The sequence below is a fragment of the Bombus bifarius genome, unplaced genomic scaffold (assembly GCF_011952205.1).
Source record: "Bombus bifarius isolate JDL3187 unplaced genomic scaffold, Bbif_JDL3187 scf7180000008244, whole genome shotgun sequence".
Lineage (NCBI taxonomy): Eukaryota > Metazoa > Arthropoda > Insecta > Hymenoptera > Apidae > Bombus > Bombus bifarius.
This window is the reverse complement of record NW_022884538.1, coordinates 673674-687367: the sequence shown is the minus strand read 5'-3', so window position 1 is coordinate 687367 and position 13694 is coordinate 673674. Positions and strand designations below refer to the sequence as shown.

The window sequence follows — 13694 nt, the reverse complement described above, 5'->3', positions numbered from 1 at the left end:
TGAAACGTCGGCGATGTACAGGACGATACGATGTTCCAAATATAATTCCAACGCGGCACAGGGAAGTCCACGTCGGATCGCACCTTCCTGTTGCGTCACGCATGCCAACGCATAACAGTACTACGTACTTACAGTCTGCCAGTGAGTACATAAACGCACCGCTGTTTCAGAACATCGTCGATACACCTACGTGTAGGTAATATCGTGTTCGATGCCGGATACAAACATCTGGGATAGTGATCGGCGATCTCGCATGATTTAACAGTAGCCAACGTCACCAGGTCTGGTCAGGCGACCAGTTTCCAAATTTCATCCAAAATTCTGCGTTCGTCGTTATTTATTTTGTAGCTGTAACTTCGCGTAAATTGCTGTATTATTAGCCATATGAAAACCTACAAATTCCAACGTGGAAATCCTTCGACGATTCGAATCAAAAACTCTAAGATTCTTAAAAGGTGCACCTTGCTATGTTACCAACGAAACGATACATCGCGACCTTGAGATACCCACAGTTAAAGAAGAAATATGCAAATTGAGTAATAGACATAACGTAGGAATTAACAAGCACCAAAACTTACTAATTATTCAATTACTCGACACGATGGATCAGATCCGCAGACTAAAAGGACACCCTCTAGATTTAATCATTGGATTCAGCTACGATCAAACATACGATAATTATTTATTATTATCGAGGATAATTTATTTATAATTCTCAATGAGAATTGATTGTAAAGTTCTTCCAAATAAAAAGAAAAATAAAATTCCTATATTACTCAATTAGTCGGTTTCTCAGCTTTTGTTAATATTGGCAACTAAGTGATTGCGGGTTTTGTCGATACCACTTAATGACAAAACCCGCAATCACTTAGTTGCCAAGCCAATACAAGAATCTGCGTGAAGTTGGACGAACGAAAGGAACAACATTGCGAATGCAGAATTTTAAATGAAATGGAACGTAGGCGATGGTTTGTCCGGGTGTTAAGTCAGACAGGAAGCATTTGCTGCTTGGTTTATTATTAAATATCTTCTCGTTAGTTGTTAAAATATCTTTTGTAGAATATGTTGCAGGCTTCGGTGCTAATTCAGTTAAATGATAAAACGTCAGATACCTAGCGAATTAAATCGATGTAACGAGGAATTATCAAAGAGATAATAAACTGGCGTAGGCGGTGGCTTTTTCTGAATAGTTTATTACGTATAGGAATTATTTATTAAAATATCTCCGGCAGAATATTATGGAATAGTGCGTTTGTAATTCATGTAACGCGAGATTATTAAATTAATAATAAATTTGTGTAAGTTCTATTGTTTCCTGAATATCGCACATTAACATAGTCAGGCGATTAAACAGCAGCTAACTTATTAGCATATTTCTTCTCATAAGTCGCCACAATACGTACTTATATTATACACTATTTATTACGTTAATAATAATTGCACATTGTAAGTAAACGTTAGATATCGATTTGCATGGAGCAAGCGTTTTACGCGATCTTCGAAGTCGACGTTGGGAAGAGAAGTTACAACTCCAATTTTTTATTTTCTCCAATGTCCATACGTGTTTCTTATTGACAAAAGACAGGATGATTCAGTTTCTCACGTTCGAAAATCAGTTAACCATCGAACACTGCTTTTCTATCACAGACTACGTAAAAAATAATTCCCTTGGACGTTAAAATAATTCCGATGCTCGTTAAATTAGAAAATTTTCTCGCAACTTGCGTAATCAAACCTTATCAGACCTGGCGAAACGACCAGCTTGGAAGTTTTATTTAAAACTGTACATTCGTCGCTATTTCTTTCGTTCGTCCGACTTTATGCAAATTCCTGTATTAACAGAAATCAAGAAATCGACTAGTCGGATGATGTAAGAATTTACATAAAGTTTACCGAGCTGAAGAAACCTGTAACAATGAACGTACAATTGTAAATTAAATTTTGAAACCAATCACTTCACTGTACATATCATATTTAGACACATACAATAAGACATCACAAATTACAAACTAAACAGCCAAATATGAAACGTAGATCGCTGAAACATTCCACTGAAACTCAAACAGCTCCACCTTTCGTCACTATTCGCAGTCGATTTGTTTGCAGTTCGTCGATGTACGTTCCTTCGATACGCAACAACGCGCATCGTCTCGCTGCTTGCTCCTTAAGTCGAAGAGCGTTGGTCGGGTCGCTGCTCGCTTATCGCTACGGTGACAGGGTGTCGATTATCAGACGATATCGAAGCTGCGGGACGTGTCGCCCTATTAATTGCCACGATCAATGCAATTATCGCGAATTCCATAGACGAAACTCTGACCACGTGAAAATAACGTTAATCGTTCGCCGCGACGTTATTGCTTGCTCTCGATCCGCTTCAACGCGCGCCTGTGCTATCCACAGACGCGTACAAATGTGGCCGAAAAAAGGAAGCAACGATAGGCAAAAAGAGGAAACAGAAGAGAAAAGGAAAAGCGGGATATTGGTAGCGGAATCGCGTCGCATCGACGTACGTCTATTGTAATGATCTGCTCGTTCGTTATCGTCATTTTATTTCCCCATAATTGCAGACGCGCGTGCACACCGGTCTCGTAATTAAACCAGGTATTATTTCCCAAACAGCGCAAAGCACATGTTCCATAAATTTCTGCGTATGCCGGCAAAGGTGCGAGTTCGTCGCTCCGCCGCGATAATTAATCACGCCCACGCCCATGTATCTGGCCGCAGTAATTAACTTTTGTCGGGCGAGAACGCCGGAGGAGGGAGGGCGAGGCACCTCCTCCCGCCTCGTCCCCATCGGCGTACGAAAGTCAGAATCTGGCAACGCTGATTACCAACTTCATTAATTCGATACACACGGAATAGTGTGGTGCGCGTGGCCGCGTTACAATTCCGTTGCCGGGCGCCGATACGCGCGCTTTTATTCCACCCCGCAGCGAGTTAATGGAATTAATTAGCCGAATGGTAAAACGCGGTCAATCCGCAAACAACGATATTACGACGCCTATAGTGGCGCGTAATGCCTTCAGGAACAGAACGAATGGCTTATATCGTTACATTGGCGTTGAGCGAGCGCCGGGTAAACACGCCGTGTCGTCATAACGTGTTATCATGCCGTGCGTGCCGATGCTCGGTGAAAGTTGCTTTGCTATTTTCAAATCGAAGTTTCGCGAATTCGCATCGAACGTGTGAACGTCCTGCGCGCCAGCCAGATCCTTCGCCGTTGCTTTCGTTCTTCACCAGCTGATCACGGCTGTTGCATTATCGTCGCTGAAAACGTAAGGATATCATCGACTGTATGAAAATTTCCTTTCGTTCGATCCTTTCCAAGCTAATGTTCGCGTCGCGATAAGAACGCAGGGAAGATTCGTGGCAGTTTGTTCGCCTGCAGAGTGTTCGATGGCCTTGTCGACTGCCATTGAATCGTCGAGTGCCTCGAATCGAACGCCCCTGCGAGACGTCTGCGATATTATGATTTCCTTTATGCGCACCCCATGAAACGCTGTATGCTACCATACTAATGTCAATGGCATAATAGTAAACTTCGATTGATATTTCTTCTCAATTCGGTTATCGATTAAGAATTGCTGTCTCTTATTTGATTTATATTAGTTTGCTATCTACTGTTTGCTAGTACGTAGTTTCGTGGACTTAATTTCTATGTGCGTTTCATATTACGCGTACTTATACGTCCGCTTTAATAAGTAGATAAATAAATAAATAAGTAAATGACGCGTCAGCCTACCTGTAGGAACCGTATTCTTCTCATTCACAGTTCGGTCTCGAATTTTCCATTCAGTGCTGCGCAAGCAGAGAAAGTGAAACGGTCAGGTTGCAACCCTGCAGCTAATAGGTCAAGAACACCAGGCGGAATTCCGTGATGGTTATGCTGGCAGACAGACGTCAAACTGCTGGTATGCGCTCGGTATTCGGTTCTATCATCTTTATGCCGTACTACGATACGTCCATGCGAACCTCCTCCTCCATCCATCTCTCTAGTTCTCTGCCAATTCGATCTTCTATAGGGTGGCTCATATGTAGTTCGTGGAGCAAGCAGTATCTGCGAGAAGAAAACAGTTGTCCTTCAAGAAGCTTTCGTTAGCGTTAATTAAAATTATCGATAAAAGTATCTTGGATTCAATTCTCGTCGTTGGAACTCTGAGGAGAATGTACGTACGCGACGATAAATAACTTGTCAAGTTATGGAGTCCCATACACAGTGGGAAAGTCAGTCGATAACAGCCAGTTAGCTACCTCTGACGAGTATATTCGTCACGAAGAAACGTATATTCGTCAAGAAGAATTCGTCACAGTATACTCGTCATCGCTTGCTTCTCAAAGTGTCCAACGAGGTCGCAAGAGCCAAGGACCAACCCATTAAAGCGTTGACGCAACGCTTCGTTTGCGGTACCTTCCCATCGACTTATTTGCGTTCTCGAATTCTATTTTCGAACGACGTAGCTGCAGAAGCTACAGTTGCAAGGTGGCCGCGAGATTCGTCCACGTTTGCAACAACAGTAGGTTCGTGGCGAACGTGCCTAGCTACGGTATCTCTTCTATTGTCTGTCCATGGTTCACAGCCTCGCAAGTGCATGGCTTACGCGTCACGGAAGCTCAGCTGTCGAGCGGTCAACGTATCGCCATGGTCGTCCTTTGCTGTCGCGTGACCACGAGCCGTTCTCTTTCTGCCCAACGACGGAGTCGTGTCCGTTTGCCTGGCACCTAGCGGGTCTCGCGAGCCGCGGCAGGAACGCGGAAGAACCTTTGGCGTTGGTCTGGTCGCTTCCGCTCGATTTGACACGCGTCCACTGGCGACAAGCCGCCATTTGCGATTCATCCACGTGGAGCGAAGAAGAACGGCCTTGAGCCACACATAGGAAGATAGACCGACGTGGAGAGACGGATAGAACGAGACAGCGCGCGTAGGGAACAGGGTCGAGCGATAAAAAGGGTGAAAAGATTGTGTGAGAAGGGTGTGGAAGGGTGGGAGGAAGCGGAACAGCAGGCATAAGACGCAGAGAAGGAGAGAAAGAGAAGGCGCATCGAGCTACCTAGCGTAGGGTGAGCCCAGCTTATGTACGAATATGTACGAGCGCACAGGCCCACGTGGAAAATGCGCCAGCCTGTCTATATACGTGTGTAGGTACATACACGTACCTGTTGCTTACTCCATTGTTCTGCGTGTTGGTGGTTTTCATGTACGTGTACACGTTCCTCATCTGTCTGCCTCTTTCCCCTCTTCGCCGCTGCTTGGCGGCGTGTACTCTCGCAGCTACCGGCCACTCTCGCCAGCCCGGCTCTCTCATCCGCAAGAACCTACGAATGTAAGCAAAGTATATTTATGGAGGAACACGGTGCACGGTTGCTTCATCTCCTACTTGGGCCACGTACTTATGCACGTACACGAGGCCCTGCCACGAGGGAAGACGGCCGGGATCGCCGTTCGTTCGCTCTTCTTCGTGTACACAGAGTAGTCGACCGGATATTTATGTACACGTCGAATAAACGCTTGCGGAATGGGCAGAGGGTAAGACGAAGAGAAGACGCGAGAGCGAGCGAGAAGCCGAGCTATGCTTGGCGTACAACAGCAGCGCGCTGCGGATGGCCGCTGATCTTGCGGTCCTCGCCGCTCGCATTCACCTTCCCTCTGTTCGTTGTATCCTTCTTCAGTTTCCGTTCCTTTGGCCTGGCGGATCTCGCAGTTGCACGAGCCTCGCAGAGAATATAAACCGGAGCCCTTTCTTCGTGGCGGGCCGACCCTCGCGTGTACGGACGGCGTGTTAACGTTTACGCGAGCCCACGAGACCAGAAGTTTCTCCATTCATAACCGCGCAAGTGGATGCCGCAGCAAATGGTCCCTCGACCGCCTTCGGGCTGTTGCTCGTGCACGTACACGTAGAAGCGGCTCGCTTGCTCTCCTCTCTTCCATGGTAAATGTAGGTTACCGCCGGTGACGACTGTGCTCACGCTGCCGTGTTGCTTCGTTGTTTGCGTTCGTTCCCCCCTGCACGCTCGCCGTACGGGTTAGCCGTGTCCGTGGGAAGGCTCCCAAGGTCGCTCGTTGCCTTGTCATTGCTACGGTGACCCCTCTTCCGGCCATCGCCCGACCCCGCTTTTTCGGTGGAAACGTCAGCCGCAGGATGGGCCGTGCGATATTTTCTAACTCTGTTCGGTTTGTCTTGATATTATCGACTTCTCGGGACCAACGATCTCGTCTCGCTTTTGCATTTTGCGTCAAAGCATCGTACACACTGCGGTCTATTTCCACCGATTCAGGACAGGTCCGAATTCCGAGGATTTTCAGGCTCCGCCGCCTGCATGGGAAATTTAAAGTTGCACTTTTCGATGGCAAACTGAATTTTCCACTTCCAACTGCCACGATGTTGAGATATTTTGATTTTTGATCTCCCGGTTCTGCTTCTGCATTTTGACCCCAAGTTTCGTAGACACTGCGGTCTACTTCTTCGGGGAAGAACGAGAATTGAAACTTTCAGGCCACATTGTCTTCGTGGAAATATTCCGATGGAATATTCGGGCTCGATTCAGTTGAACGATTGGCAGCCGAACGCGTAGCATCGTTGTCACTGAAAAAAGAAGGAGAAAATTTATGCCAAATAGCAGAATCATCCGACCTGTGACCGATCTACTTTTCTAACGCGAGTTTCTTATTTTATTTGGCTTTCAAGCTCCAAGTTGATATACATTGGACCATCGGTTGCTTTGAAAAGGACAAGGTCGCTCTGTAACGCAATGTTATTTCCACTTTCCGATATTGTTTTCCACCTTTTTTCGTACGATACACACACGCGCGCGTTCCTACGTTTCCCCTTCTTTCTTTCTTTTTTCTTCTTCGTATCTTCTATTAAACGTTCTTTTGAAGTTGGGTTAGTCAAACTCGAGTGGGCTGAATTCGAATAAGCATCGATTTTCCTGTAACTTGGTTGTTTCCTGATATTCTTTCGTAATTGAAATCCATTTTCTGATAAGCAATTTCCAAGCTGCAGATGAATGAATCGGTCTCTTTAATTCCCCCTGCGTTCGCTCTTTGAAAATGTACACGCTAGTTCGATGGTAGACGACGAGTCGAGGTGAATCGGATCTTTGCCCCTGGCACAAATTGAACTCTTCACACGGCGCGTGGTACGCTGAGATTGCTCTCGTGGAAATGTCGCGGCTCGTCTTAATGCGACGATTTGCGATTCAACGCTCGCTGATTTCGAGGAGGATGAAAGAAGTTTTCTAGTTGAACTGCTGGCCTTTGTGCGCCCGCTTCTATTGTCAACGTCTACATGGTACTCGGCATTTGTGGCTGAAAAGAAGTACTACTGGGACGAGCACCGTTTGTGTTTGGCCCGGTTAACATTTTGCCACAGCCTGATTTCCCTGAATTATCCGCTCTCCTTCTTTTTCCGCCAGCCGAGTGCGCCCCGATGAAATCTTTATTTCGCTCTATCCGCATTAAAACCATCTTCGCCTCCGTATTTCTCGCAAACCAGACAAAAGTTACCTCCATCTTGGCTACTTTATACGTTTTCTTCCAAATAGCACTGAATGAACAACTTCGAAAGACCGAGACTCGCAATATTTTGGATATTCTTTAACACCAAGAGCGTCGTGTGCCGATCTTTTCCACGATTCCAGCCTTTTCCTATGTAGTAGTTAGCAGCAGATAATATCCGCATTTCTATGACTTTAATTAGGCCCGCAATTAATACAAAATCGTCCCACTTTTCAACTTCTGCCAAACCGTCTCTTCTCAGGTCTGTGAACGAAGGTTTATTCGCGATATTTTGCATATTTCTCAATATAAAGAGCGCGTGCACCGATTTATCGCGAGCTTTGAGTTATTCGCTTTTACTTTCCGCTGCTATCGTCTGTTCCTCTATGAGCGTTTCAGATCAGCAATTAGTGCGAAGCATTCTACCATTTTTCCATGTTCATCTTAATTCCGCCAAACTTCGTCTCTTCCCATGTCTGAACGAACGACGTGGATGCATTTCGAAGGATTAAAATTCGCAGTTTAGTCGGACAGCAGAGAACGTGGCAATGGCATTTCTGGATGACGAGAAGCCGCGCGAAATGGGCACGGCATTAGGACCATTGCGTCTACTCTGTACAAGTAGAAGGAAATTGCTGAAGAAAAGAAAAGACTGAAACTTTTCCACGCACCCGATGTAACAGAATAAATCTAGACAATAGACAGGGAACAGGTGTAGATACGGCCAGTCTGACAAGTGGCGCCCCGCCACTTAATCCCCGTTGGACCCTTGGTGCAACCCGCGAACTTTACCATAAGACAGTGGCGTGCGTTCCGTCTTTCCTCCTTCCTTGCTTTCACTTCTGGGTCGGATCTCGGAGTACTCGCAAAGTGGTTGTTGTCGCTGCTTGTACACACGTACACGCGATCGCTGGTGTACAGAACCGAAGACAGGGCTGGGTAGTGTAAAAGGAAAGTAGGGTGGTAGGTGAGAGACGATGCAGGCAGAGGTGAGCAACAGGTTCCCTAAAGCTCGAATGACACGCTTCGGGGATTTTCGCGAAACGGCTATTTTGCGTCCTGCACCACAGTCCTACACTGGATGCACGTTGCAGATTGGCTCTGTATCTCGGCCCTCGCAAGATCGCGTAGCTTCTTCGATGGAATCGCGTCTTTCCATTCTGTTGGAATATTTCTCGAAAGTTGAGAAAAGCCAGGATTATCGGCTGTTGGCACGTACCTGTCGTTTCTTGCCTAATTATTAGATTACCTGATTTCCCTAAAAAATTCGCAGCGCTGTTCTGGGACACGTAAAAATCCACAAGCGCCGCACCTGTTCGATGTTCGTTCTTAAAGCCATGCGATACCTCGATCCATTGAAAACGGTAATACCGCCAACTATTTCGGTGCGCAGCGGCGGCCTCGTAAATCGTAGATCGTGCGGTGCGGCAATAGCCGCAAGGTCAACGGTGCATCCCGATTTCGCGACGGGTAGCGAGCGGGATCGCGTGGGAACCCGGTGGTCCGTGCGTACGCACACGCCGCGCGTCGGCTCCAAGTTTCGAAAGCACGTGGCCGAATAAGTTTCGCTAGGGCTACGTCGGGGATTATACGTCACGGCACAGCTGAGCCTCTCTCGCATCCACGTGAAATACCGTCACGTTCCTCGGTCGTGTGCGTTTCACATGTACACACACGTACGCGTACGAACATCGGCTCACGTGCTACGTTTCCGTGTGTATCCGCCAAGGGGATGAAGGCAGGGGCGTAGAGATGAATATGTGAATATGTGCCACGTGAGCTAGCGGCCGAACGAAAGCGAAAACGAGGTTGGAGGGCCTCCTCCACCCTCAACCTCCTCCAACCTCATCCTCATCCTCCGCCGTCATCCTTCTTCTCTCTCTCTCTCTCTCTCTCTCTCTCTCGCTCGCTCGCTCGCACTGCGAGTTTGCCGCTGCTCGATGTATTGCACACCGATATGCACACAGCCGTGCAGCATTCGGTTCGATGTGTGCGGCATAGATGCGGAGCGAGGTCGAGTCCCGGTTTACTGGCTCACCCTCTCATCGCTCGCCTCCGACTCCTCCTACGTCGGATTTCCTAGTCAATACGTCCGTGACGTGAGTTTCGACAGCTTCTCCGCTCAAAACGAGTCTCTGTCGTTGCGGTATTCCTGGTCCCGTCAGCCGGATCCGGGGCAAGCTTGACGATTCAGTTTTCTTCAGGTGTTAACCTGCTGCTGCTGCTTCAGGTCTGTCCCCCACTCTTTCCCAGCTTCTTGCTTCTTTTTAACGGAACCGTACAGTTTTTAACACACCGATCGATCGTTGCCTGTAAAAGGTTGATGAACCATTTGCGCGGAAAAAGTAGTCAGCTGCGAGGAAAAAGATTTCAGGTGAAACTGAGGAACAACGTGAATGATTCGATCTTGCCTTTCTGTCGAGCATTGGCAAACGTACGTGTAGCTTCACGAACAATTTCTCATTGTTATATTAATTGTGTTGTATCGAAGATGTTATAAATTATAATGTTAGGTATTGTTCTATGTTATTACTATATAATGGTATCTAGCATCGTTGCAAGTTAACACTGTTACATACTGGAACGCCGTCAGTCAGAAGTTGTCGCACCTCTGTCTGCAAAATGACGTTCAGTCGTGGGCGATTATTATTCCATGTACTTGGTAGTTGCACGCGTCTGATAAATCGCCATGTGTCGCGGAAACGCGAATGGAAATTGTGTCACATTCGACAATGGATTTTGTGGTCGCGATTAGTCGCAAGTGGAAAAGAGGCCTTAGGTCGGACCGAGCTGTTCTTCTGTTCGATATTCTATTTCGTTTTTCATTAGTTTCGGTCGCTTCTAAAATGGGTTAACTTGGGCAGAAAGGGAAGAACAGACAGCTGACGACGTTATAAATATTTTTCGATAACTGTGCGCTTTGTAGTTGGTTATGAAAGCAATTTTTATACGCAAGGCCAACCGCTGTTGTTATTACTGTCACAGTTACTCCTACTCTTTCGCTGTAGTAAAATTTCACAGAGAATAACAAACAAACATACAGTTAATTTGCTTGTACACTTTATAATGGCACCACTTCTTTTCATCAATATGGGAAATCATTTAACTGTACGTTTGCCATGCTTGATCTTTGAGGAGATCTGCGACATGTCTAAAGAGATAAGATATCTTCCTTCTAATTGTTGTTTATCCTTCTTATATTCCTGCGCAAGTTGAATCATTTCCTCCCGAATTGGGACCATTACAAGCCCTAAAGGGAAAAAAAGAAAGGACAATACAAATTCCCATAAATAGAAGCGCCATCCGCGCCACCACGAAGCTGCAAGAAGTCCATTCCAACGATTTATAGTCCAGCAGCTTCGAATGGTCAAAATCTTTGCCTCCTTTCGGTTCGATCTACCGCTGTTCCCATACTACGAATCACGCGATAAAAGGAACACGGTCGATCGGCAGATTCGAACTTGCAGAGGAACATAATGGACGTGGTCGTAGGTCAAGAGCGCGCGATACGCGCAGTCATAATAGGAAGGTCGTTCTGATCGGCGTTTATCGGTCGGCGGAGTTTTTCAAACGGGCGTATTCATCAGAAAATATGTTGGCAAACAGCGTTGCCAAACAAAGCTCCTTCCTTTCTCCACGATACGCCGCGATTACGCGCGCATTCCGCGCATTACCGGTGGCACGCGCCGATTACGTAAAACACGGCTCGCTGCCGCATCCATAATGTACGAGTCGGCTTCGCCAAAGCACGCCAGGTCTGTCTCGGCCGCGAAAACACGCCGTGTGTTCGAAGCCGTACGATCCTATCGGTTCGATCTCGCTCCGGCTATCGTTCCCTTTGCTCCATCTTCCTTTTCGTCTCCCTCTCTCTCTTTATCCTCCGCTTCGTGCACGTCCAGCTGGAATAAGGAGCACAAGCAAGGCCGTGGTCGGCGGTACGCCGCGGTCTAAACTTGTCCGGCGATGAAAACTTGGCACGAAACATCCTAGTGACCCCATTGTCTGCTTTGCTCGCAGAGGCAACACTCTCATTCTTCCAGGCCCCTCCGCCTCCATTAAGCCCGAATTAACAAAGGGTAGATGTACTGGCGCCCACGACCCCCGACCTGCGAGCCTGCCACACCGTTTCCCCACCTCCTGCAGCTTCTCCGTCTCCTCATCTCCCTCCTGCTCCACCAACACCGACTCCTCCGCTTCTAACCGCCGCCGCTTTATGGCCGTCTCTGTTGCGTACCAGGGGCCATTTGTTTCTAACTGCCAGGCAAACACCAACACCCTCCGATCCGACCACCGGTCAGAGCAACAGGTCCTTCAGGACGCGATCACACGTTGGCCGCCAGCTTCCTACGCGCTGGCAAAGCCTATGCACCGTCCACTGGCCCAAGGTGTTCGCTGAGAGGATTCAGGACGCGGACGAGTACAGCAGGAGACGAGATACGGCTCGAGGACGTGGAAATTTTGCCGATGTGGAATTGTTTGCCGAGGATGGCGAGGAGTGTGAGAGGGTTCGAGCAGGTACGAGATTCGCTACACGGACAGGTTTCCACTGTGTGCGCTTTTGTGTTTCATACGAGCAGTGGGAGGAGGAGAGTAGAACGGTTTCCTGGTCGTCTTGGAACATTTCACGCAATTGTTTCGTTGATTTGTATATTCCTGTCCGTATAACAGGTGGTTGGGTTGTACTCGAAGAAAGCTTCCTACTTCTCCGAAGCAAGTGGATGAGGCGAACGAAGGGAATGTTTATATCTCGCGCTTCAGGAGATTCAACTCTCTCTCTCTTATGTTTCCGAAATTAATTCGATGAACATTCCATAGATTTCGTTCGATAGAAATTCACAGAACAAGGGTCGCGATATCGGCAACTAGGATTTTAAGTACGTAGTTCCGCGAAGAATATTTCCATCGTTATCAAATCGGCCAGTTAGATGAAAAAGATGAAAAACGTTTGAAAAAATTCATCGACGAGCCCACCGTCGTCGTACACCAGCGACGAGTTCGATTTTCCATTTTTTCCCGTGTCCGCACACAAGCAGAAGGCGCGAGTTGGTGAGTTGGTGGAACTCGTTAACGAAATCCTGAAGGCAATCAATCCATCGCGTTCGGAACGCACGCGACCGGAAATAAATCGTCGGATCACGAGCCATGTCGTTCGACACAGTCGCCACGGAGTACATTTTTCTCCCCCCTTTTTTTTTTTTTTCAAACTGGGTCAACGTGTGACACGGTATGGAAACTATAATAAATCTTGCTGGTGGGTGGCGTGGGACTTGACCTTGCCGCTTGAACTTGTCCCCTTTCCCGACAGCGTAGTTTCGACCGCCATATAACTTCGCCAGTCATTCTTCTTCCCCTGTTGGATCGCCGTAACTTGAATCATAAACTTCCGAGAAATAAAGGATTCGCGGAAACTGCCGTCGGATTCTGCGACGTACGAGCTTCCGGGGCATTTACCTCTGTCTGGCCGGCTCTCCTTCCATTGTTGCTGAACGTCGATTGTCCCTGTTCCTTCGCCAACCGCTGTCTCTCGAATATCTGCACCGGCGTTGCGTAAAATACAGACGTTTCGTACAATGGCTGGCAAATCTATACAACGTTTAACTGTTCACGAAATATTCGATGTACTGTACGACGATGCTAACGAGTTATCATTAGAATCGTTGAAGAACAAAGGAGCGTGTCGTTAGAGCAAACGCGACCACACTTTTCGCAGGAGATTTTCAAATAGACGAGCATCGACAGTGGTAGGCAAAGTATGATCAGCAAACCGCCAACAATAGACCGTTCAAGCGTTGCAAATATTTTAGTTGCCTCTCGTAATTATTTACACACGCATCGGCGCAACATAACTCCCTACGAACTACGCAGCATCCTGCGTGCTCGCAAATATTGACATTAAAATTCCATTGGCCAAATGGCGGGACAGGAAGCATCGACGAAACGTTCGACCGAATAGTAATAATGGAAAAGGGTTGCTGTAATACGGAGCCAGCTTCGCTATATTTCCGGTAATTCGAGTAGACCAGCGAAAAATCGCGCAAGAATTTTCCTTCCGTGCAACTGTTGCGTAATTTGTGTCGATTTCTCTGCGTTGTATCTTCCTTAGTATCGCGTGTTATTGGATTAAACCATAAATAATGGATAGTATCGAATATAGCGTTGTAATTATGGTAAATCTATGCAGGATATTTCTGCCGTATAA

The 13694-nt window shown here is 47.1% G+C and overlaps 2 long non-coding RNA genes and 1 pseudogene across 2 annotated transcripts; 1 reads left to right on the top strand and 2 right to left on the bottom strand.

Moving 5' to 3' along the window:
- Positions 1-2057: 2057 nt before the first annotated feature.
- LOC117211797 lies at positions 2058-6391 on the bottom strand. The gene is made up of 4 exons (XR_004488333.1): positions 5389-6391; positions 5155-5313; positions 3743-4057; positions 2058-3267 (listed from the first exon to the last, which is right to left on the bottom strand). It is a non-coding gene; the product is annotated as an uncharacterized LOC117211797 (long non-coding RNA).
- Positions 6392-11708: 5317 nt separating this feature from the next.
- LOC117211809 lies at positions 11709-12291 on the top strand (annotated as a pseudogene).
- Positions 12292-12681: 390 nt separating this feature from the next.
- On the bottom strand, positions 12682-13031 carry LOC117211800. Its single transcript, XR_004488337.1, has 2 exons — positions 12947-13031; positions 12682-12845 (listed from the first exon to the last, which is right to left on the bottom strand). It is a non-coding gene; the product is annotated as an uncharacterized LOC117211800 (long non-coding RNA).
- Positions 13032-13694: the final 663 nt, after the last annotated feature.